Genomic DNA, 9,097 nt, shown 5'->3' with positions numbered 1-9,097 from the left:
ATGAATTTTTGCTCACAAATGTATTATTAGCCCTGCACATAATTCCCAAGTATAAGCATTAGAATTTGAGTTGCTATGTTACTATTCATTATTATTTTAAAGTATTTTCCCCTTATCAAAACTTTTTCCAAACACTGTTTTCTCGGCCTTTCTGAGGTTCATTTTATTTTTCTTCAGGCCTACAATTATTATTTTGCACTAGAGGTCCTGTTTCAGTAGAGCTTTTTTGAAATACTATATGGCCGACACCAGTTTGTTGGAAGGAAGTTTTCAGTAATGAGAGAAGTCTGCTGAACTACTTCTTGTACTGTTCTGCTGCAATCAGCTCAAAAGAAATAGGGGTGCAATGTGAAAGAAGCATGATTTCTTCTACAGGCTCATTCAAATGGAAAGCTACACACTTGTACTGTATATACTCATTTAAACATACAGAGCATACATACAAACATACTATACTAAAATTATTTTTAAACCCCCATTAAGATCTGACAGCTACTTCCAAGTGATGCACATTTGCACCTGTCAGAGACAAGATGCTGGGTTTATAGACCTATCACGGCACTTAAAAACAGATCATGTTCTTTTCATTACTGAAAAATTCACTGCATTCTTTTCCTGAGACTATAGTTCACATGTGGTGTGCTCTGGGACTCAATTACTAACCATAGGAAGGAAACATCCCACAGGAGTGTTTATGAAAGACAAGTACTAAACAGTTGTGTGTAATTTAATTTCTACTTTCAGCCTTTACAGTATCTTCATTCTCGAAATGAAATGCTTGCATGCATTGCCTTCACTGTCCACAGCTGTTATATTGCACAAAGCTGAGCTGAGCCTTTTTATTCAGACTGCAGTGAGAAAGTAAAATAAAAAAACAATTAGGAAATTAGGCCTCCTGAGAGTTACATTGTAGAGAGGGAAAGAGATTCTCTGTGCTTGTTTGAAAATATATACTGCTTCTCCAGCACCTCAGCCTAACCCATTGTTCCTGCAGGTCAAATATTCTGCTGTTTGAGTGACGGGATCTTTGCAGGGTCTTTTCATCAGTGAGCACAAGCATGTGCCCACTTGTCTGTCATATTTCTGTACCTATTGCTTAAATATTGTTTCAGACGGGGAGGTTTTCATCTGGATATGCAAAATGATGCAGTGCTATGGGGAAATGTTTAATTGGCTCCCAGCTGAGCGACAGGAACCTCAGTGGCATGTAGAGCACTTTTTGTTTTTTTTTCCGTTACTGTTTTCCGGTCTCTTAATGTCCTCTGGAACTTTAAATGCAGCAGTGGTTTACAGTAGTTGCTTCCTCTCCTCTCCCAGAGCGAATACAAATGAAGGTCATTCAGTATTGTTCTAGGGATGGTTTCGAGAGTTTAGCTCTTTTGCATAATTGACAGCCTGGTGAGCTGGTCTGAATACTCAGTAAAAGTATTAAAAAAAAAAAAAACCTTAGTTAAATCAATCAGTGTATATATTTTCATTATTTGCTTTTATGTACATCTTTAGAATAAAATGTGCAGATGTAAGTGGTACTACCATCATATTTTGATGAGTTTCTTCCTGAGTAATGGCAGTAAGTGGATGAGAGTGCATTGGCTTCCACAACTCTGCACTGCATGCTTTGCTGAGATGCATCTCTAGTAGTACCTGCCACAGAGCAGGGGAAAAGCGAGCTGAAAAATGGCTTGCCATAGTATAGGCGTAGGTTTTGGGCGCACACCAATCCATTTTTCAGCGCGGCTGTGAAAAAGGCCTCTTTGCCAAAAATGGACGTGCGGCAAAATCAAAATTGCCATGTGTCCATTTTGGGTCTCAGACCTTACCACCAGCCATTGACCTAGCGGTAAAGAATCTGAGCGGTAATGACCTACGCGTGTCAAATGCCACTTGGCGCGCGTCCGTTACACACGTCCAAAAATTTAAAATATTTTCCAGACACGCACCAAAAATGAAATTCTCCGAGGACAAGCAGGCTGCTTGTTCTCACTGATGGGTGACGTCCACGGCAGCCCCTCCAATCGGAATCTTCACTAGCAAAGGCCTTTGCTAGTCCTCGCGCGCCAATGCGCACCGCGCATGCGCGGCCGTCTTCCCGCCCGAAACCGGCTTGTGCTGGCCAGTCTTCTTTTCTCCGCGCTCGGTACGGTTGTGCTTTACCGTTCGTGCCCCGAAAAGTCGGCCTCGCGCGTCGTTTTTCGACTATTTTCTGTGAGAAATCCAGAAAGTGTTTGGATTAACCATATTTGGTTTTTCCCTTCCTCTACTTCGAGTTTTTTCGCCCCGTTAAGTTTTCTTTCGTCGTCGGGGTAGGCCTTACTTAGGCCCCGGTCGAAATTTCCCTTTTTTCTGTGCCAAATTTCGCCATTTCGTCTTTCGATTTCGCCGGCGTGATTTTTCCGCCCATGACATCGAAGCCTTCCAGCGGCTTCAAGAAGTGCACCCAGTGCGCCCGGGTAATCTCGCTCACTGACAGGCACGCGTCGTGTCTTCAGTGTCTGGGGGCTGGGCACCGCCCTCAGGCCTGTAGTCTGTGTTCCCTTTTGCAAAGGCGGACTCAGGTAGCGAGGTTAGCCCAGTGGAACATTTTGTTCTCGGGCTCTTCGTCGGCATCGGCACTGGGGGTATCGAGTGCATCGACGTCTTCAGCGTCCAGACCTTCAACCTCGGCGGCCAGTACATCGAGTGCATCGAGGCATCGGCCCTCTGCATCGGCGCCGAGACATCGGACAGCTGCATCGACGTCGGTGGTACCGGGACCTCGTCTGCTGATGTCGTCGGACGGTGGTGCTTCGTCTGGAGTGCAGGTGAGGGCTGTCCATTCCCCTGCTGGTGGCGGTGAGCCTTCGGGTGGGTCTCCCTCTACCCTGAGGGCTCCTGCGGTACAGCCCCCCCGAGACCGACCTTCTTCGATCTCGGCCCCGAGGAAGCGACGGCTGGATTCTACGTCCTCCTCGTCGGTACCGGGAAGCTCCGGTGACATGCTTTGCCCCAAGAAGTCGAAGAAGCATCGTCACCGGTCCCCTTCCCATGTCGGTATCGAGAGCTCTGGGTCGCCGAAGGAGTCGGCACCCAGCAGGCATCGGCACCGAGAGGACCGCTCACCCTCTGTTCAGGAGGTGTCGATGCGCTCCACTCTGGACAGCCCGGAACAGCCTCCACGCCCGGAACAGGTTCTGACGTCGACGCCTGCATCGACCTCCATGCCTTTCTCTGCAGCCGCTCTGAACGAGAGCCTCCGGGCCCTCTCCCAGAGATTCTGGGAGAGCTGCTGCGCCCTACCTCTCCGGTACCGGCGGTGCTTGCGCCACCGGTACCGTCGAGCGTGGCGCCGGCTGGCCCATTGCCCGAGGTGAGGTCTCCGGCGTCGGTGCCGCGTGCGGTATCGGCTGCCGTCGCCTCCCAGGAAGGCTCCCCGACTACGTCGGCGGAGGGAGCTTCGCCGATGCAGGCGAGGGAGTCTACCTCTCGACGCCCCCATCGTGGACGTGGCTCCACGGAGTCGAGTCGGGCACGGTTGCAGACACAGGTCCGTGAACTTGTGTCTGACACCGAGGGTGAAGCCTCGTGGGAAGAGGAAGAAGACCCCAGATATTTCTCTGACGAGGAGTCTGAGGGTCTTCCTTCCGATCCCACTCCCTCTCCTGAAAGACAGCTTTCCCCTCCTGAGAGTCTGTCTTTCGCTTCCTTTGTCCGGGAGATGTCTACGGCCATCCCCTTCCCGGTGGTTGTGGAGGACGAGCCCAGGGCTGAAATGTTTGAGCTCCTGGACTATCCTTCTCCACCTAAGGAAGCGTCCACTGTTCCCTTGCACCATGTCCTAAAAAAGACATTCCTTGCGAACTGGACCAAGCCTTTAACTAATCCCCACATCCCCAAGAAGATCGAGTCCCAGTACCGGATCCATGGGGACCCAGATCTGATGCGCACGCAGTTGCCTCATGATTCTGGAGTTGTGGATCTGGCCCTAAAGAAGGCTAAGAGTTCTAGGGAGCATGCTTCGGCGCCCCCGGGCAAGGACTCTAGAACCTTAGACTCCTTTGGGAGGAAGGCCTACCATTCTTCTATGCTCGTGGCCAAAATCCAGTCTTACCAGCTCTACACGAGCATACACATGCGGAACAATGTGCGGCAGTTGGCGGGCTTGGTTGATGCGCTTCCCCCTGAGCAAGCCAAGCCATTTCAGGAGGTGGTCAGGCAGCTGAAGGCGTGCAGAAAATTCCTGGCCAGAGGGGTGTATGACACCTTTGATGTTGCGTCCAGGGCCGCTGCTCAAGGTGTGGTGATGCGCAGGCTCTCATGGCTGCGTGCCTCCGACCTGGAGAATAGAATCCAGCAGCGGATTGCGGACTCGCCTTGCCGTGCGGATAACATTTTTGGAGAGAAAGTCGAACAGGTGGTAGAGCAGCTCCACCAGCGGGACACCGCATTCGACAAGTTCTCCCGCCGGCAGCCTTCAGCCTCTACCTCTACAGGTAGAAGATTTTTCGGGGGAAGGAAGACTGTTCCCTACTCTTCTGGCAAGCGTAGGTACAATCCTCCTTCTCGACAGCCTGCGGCCCAGGCTAAGCCCCAGCGCGCTCGCTCTCGTCAGCAGCGTGCGCCTCAGCAAGGCCCCTCGGCTCCCCAGCAAAAGCAAGGGACGGGCTTTTGACTGGCTCCAGCAGAGCATAGCCGACATCCATGTGTCAGTGCCGGGCGACCTGCCAGTCGGAGGGAGGTTGAAAGCTTTTCACCAAAGGTGGCCTCTCATAACCTCCGATCAGTGGGTTCTCCAAATAGTCCGGCAAGGATACACCCTCAATTTGGCCTCAAAACCTCCAAATTGTCCACCGGGAGCTCAGTCTTACAGCTTCCAGCACAAGCAGGTACTTGCAGAGGAACTCTCCGCCCTTCTCAGCGCCAATGCGGTCGAGCCCGTGCCATCCGGGCAAGAAGGGCTGGGATTCTATTCCAGGTACTTCCTTGTGGAAAAGAAAACAGGGGGGATGCGTCCCATCCTAGACCTAAGGGCCCTGAACAAATATCTGGTCAAAGAAAAGTTCAGGATGCTTTCCCTGGGCACCCTCCTTCCCATGATTCAGGAAAACGATTGGCTATGCTCTCTGGACTTGAAGGATGCCTACACACACATCCCGATACTGCCAGCTCACAGACAGTATCTGCGATTTCAGCTGGGCACACGTCACTTCCAGTACTGTGTGCTACCCTTTGGGCTCACCTCTGCGCCCAGGGTGTTCACAAAGTGCTTGGCTGTAGTAGCAGCGGCACTTCGCAGGCTGGGGGTGCACGTGTTCCCATATCTCGACGATTGGCTGGTGAAGAACACATCCGAGGCAGGAGCCCTGCAGTCCATGCAGATGACTATTCGCCTCCTGGAGCTACTGGGGTTTGTGATAAATTATCCAAAGTCCCATCTTCTCCCAGTACAGAGACTCGAATTCATAGGAGCTCTGCTGGATTCTGGGACGGCTCACGCCTATCTCCCAGAGACGAGAGCCAACAACTTGTTGTCCCTCGTCTCGCGGGTGCGAGCGTCCCAGCAGATCACAGCTCGGCAGATGTTGAGATTGCTAGGCCACATGGCCTCCACAGTCCATGTGACTCCCATGGCCCGCCTTCACATGAGATCTGCTCAATGGACCCTAGCTTCCCAGTGGTTCCAGGCTGCTGGGGATCTAGAAGACGTAGTCCACCTGTCCACGAGTTTTCTCGAATCCCTGTATTGGTGGACGATTTGGTCCAATTTGACTCTGGGACGTCCTTTCCAAATTCCTCAGCCACAAAAAGTGCTGACCACGGATGCGTCTCTCCTGGGGTGGGGAGCTCATGTCGATGGGCTTCACACCCAAGGAAGCTGGTCCCTCCAGGAACGCGATCTGCAGATCAATCATCTGGAGTGGCGAGCGATCTGGAACGCTCTGAAGGCTTTCAGAGATCGGCTGTCCCACCAAATTATCCAAATTCAGACAGACAACCAGGTTGCCATGTACTATGTCAACAAGCAGGGGGGCACCGGATCTCGCCCCCTGTGTCAGGAAGCCGTCAGCATGTGGCTATGGGCTCGCCTTCACGGCATGGTGCTCCAAGCCACATATCTGGCAGGCGTAAACAACAGTCTGGCCGACAGGTTGAGCAGGAATATGCAACCTCACGAGTGGTCGCTCAATTCCCGTGTAGTGCGACAGATCTTCCAGGTGTCGGGCACCCCCTTGGTAGACCTCTTCGCATCTCGAGCCAACCACAAAGTCCCTCAGTTCTGTTCCAGGCTTCAGGCCCACGGCAGACTGGCATCGGATGCCTTCCTCCTGGATTGGGGGGAGGGTCTGCTGTATGCTTATCCTCCCATACCTCTGGTGGGGAAGACTTTGTTGAAACTCAAGCAAGACCGAGGCACCATGATTCTGATTGCTCCTTTTTGGCCGCGTCAGATCTGGTTCCCTCTTCTTCTGGAGTTGTCCTCCGAAGAACCGTGGAGATTGGAGTGTTTTCCGACCCTCATCACGCAGGACGAAGGGGCGCTTCTGCATCCCAGCCTCCGGTCCCTGGCTCTCACGGCCTGGATGTTGAGAGCGTAGACTTTGCCTCTTTGGGTCTGTCAGAGGGTGTCTCCCGTATCTTGCTTGCTTCCAGGAAAGATTCCACTAAGAGGAGTTACTTCTTTCTATGGAGGAGGTTTGCCGTCTGGTGTGACAGCAAGGCCCTAGATCCTCGCTCTTGTCCTACACAGACCCTGCTTGAATACCTTCTGCACCTGTCTGAGTCTGGTCTTAAGACCAACTCTGTAAGGGTTCACCTTAGTGCAATCAGTGCATACCATTACCGTGTGGAAGGTAAGCCGATCTCAGGACAGCCTTTAGTTGTTCGCTTCATGAGAGGTTTGCTTTTGTCAAAGCCCCCTGTCAAGCCTCCTACAGTGTCATGGGATCTCAATGTCGTTCTCACCCAGCTGATGAAACCTCCTTTTGAGCCACTGAATTCCTGCCATCTGAAGTACTTGACCTGGAAGGTCATTTTCTTGGTGGCAGTTACTTCAGCTCGTAGAGTCAGTGAGCTTCAGGCCCTGGTAGCCCTGGCCCCTTACACCAAATTTCATCATAACAGAGTAGTCCTCCGCACTCACCCTAAGTTCTTGCCAAAGGTTGTGTCGGAGTTCCATCTGAACCAGTCAATTGTCTTGCCAACATTCTTTCCCCGTCCTCATTCCTGCCCTGCTGAACGTCAGCTGCACACATTGGACTGCATTGGCCTTCTACCTGGAGCGGACACAGCCCAACAGACAGTCCGCCCAATTGTTTGTTTCTTTTGATCCCAACAGGAGGGGAGTGGCTGTGGGGAAACGCACCATATCCAATTGGCTAGCAGATTGCATTTCCTTCACTTACGCCCAGGCTGGGCTGGCTCTTGAGGGTCATGTCACGGCTCATAATGTTAGAGCCATGGCTGCATCGGTAGCCCACTTGAAGTCAGCCACCATTGAAGAGATCTGCAAAGCTGCGACGTGGTCATCTGTCCACACATTCACATCTCATTACTGCCTACAGCAGGATACCCGACGCGACAGTCGGTTCGGGCAGTCAGTTCTTCAGAACCTGTTTGGGCTTTAGGATCCAACTCCACCCCCCGAGGGCCCTGTTTGTTCTGTTCCAGGCTGCACTCTCTGTTAGTTGGTAAATTTTTTAGGTCAATCTCAGTTATGTCCTCGCCGTTGCGAGGCCCAATTGACCATGGTTGTTGTTTTGAGTGAGCCTGGGGGCTAGGGATACCCCATCAGTGAGAACAAGCAGCCTGCTTGTCCTCGGAGAAAGCGAATGCTACATACCTGTAGAAGGTATTCTCCGAGGACAGCAGGCTGATTGTTCTCACAAACCCGCCCGCCTCCCCTTTGGAGTTGTGTCTTCCCTTGTCTTTGTTTTGCTACATATGAGACTGGCCGGCACAAGCCGGTTTCGGGCGGGAAGACGGCCGCGCATGCGCGGTGCGCATTGGCGCGCGAGGACTAGCAAAGGCCTTTGCTAGTGAAGATTCCAATTGGAGGGGCTGCCGTGGACGTCACCCATCAGTGAGAACAATCAGCCTGCTGTCCTCGGAGAATACCTTCTACAGGTATGTAGCATTCGCTTTACCGCAAGAACCACATGGTAGCCGGGAGGTAACTCAATTTTTGCACGCGTTGGGCGCGCGTAGACACGCAGCTTAGTAAAAGGGCACCTTAGTATCCCAGGAACTGGTTATTCCCGCACATAGAATCTATGCCTGTCTTCACAGCTTTGTCTGTTGTTCATTGACTGTAAGTTATGAACTTTAAAATATAGAGTTAATTCTCTCCATTGTATGTGTATTCAAACCTATTAGGCACCATTTGGGTGAGAATTCTTCATAAATTAGGCCCCCTATTGACTTTATATCAACTCTCATATGTTGCGTCTTATTTTTTGTCTTTTTTTTCTCCCACTCCCTTGCTGACTGTGAAGTTCTGCTGTGATGCTTTATATATAACTAGACTTTGAGCCCGTAAAAACGGGCTATTATAGGAAGGGGGGGTTGAAAGGCCCGCCCCCACCGCCGAGTTCGCCGCTGCCCCTCCCCCTCCGAGTTTGCGCCCCCACCACCGAGCCGTCACCACCCACCTTCCACCCGGCCGGGCCCTCGCTCCGCTATTGAAACAGCAAGGGTCTGGGAACGCAGCACTGAGCTCTGCTGAGCTGCCGACGTCGGCCTTCGTTCTTCTTCTCTGCCTGTCCCGCCCTCGTGTGACGTAACGTCGTCGAGGGCGGGACAGAGGCAGAGAAGAAGAAGGAAGGGCGATGTCGGCAGCTCAGCAGAGCTCAGTGCTGCGTTCCCGGACCCTTGCTGTTTCAATAGTGGAGCGAGGGCCCGACCGGGTAAAGGTGGGTGGTGGCGGCGACTCGGGTGGGGGGAGCGTTAGACGGCGGTGTCCCTCCCTCAGCAATGCGCAGTACAGACCCTCTGTGTTCCGCCCCCCGTCATCACGTATTGACGTGGGGGCGGGGCAGAGAAGGTCTCTACTGCGCATTTGCGGTGAGTACGGTCACTCGCCGTTTATATGTTTGATATCTTTAAAATATACATGGCTTACTTA

The sequence above is a fragment of the Microcaecilia unicolor genome, chromosome 4 (genome assembly GCF_901765095.1).
Source record: "Microcaecilia unicolor chromosome 4, aMicUni1.1, whole genome shotgun sequence".
Classification (NCBI taxonomy): domain Eukaryota; kingdom Metazoa; phylum Chordata; class Amphibia; order Gymnophiona; family Siphonopidae; genus Microcaecilia; species Microcaecilia unicolor.
The sequence above is the reverse complement of the archived record's forward strand: the minus strand, read 5'-3'. Positions refer to the sequence as shown.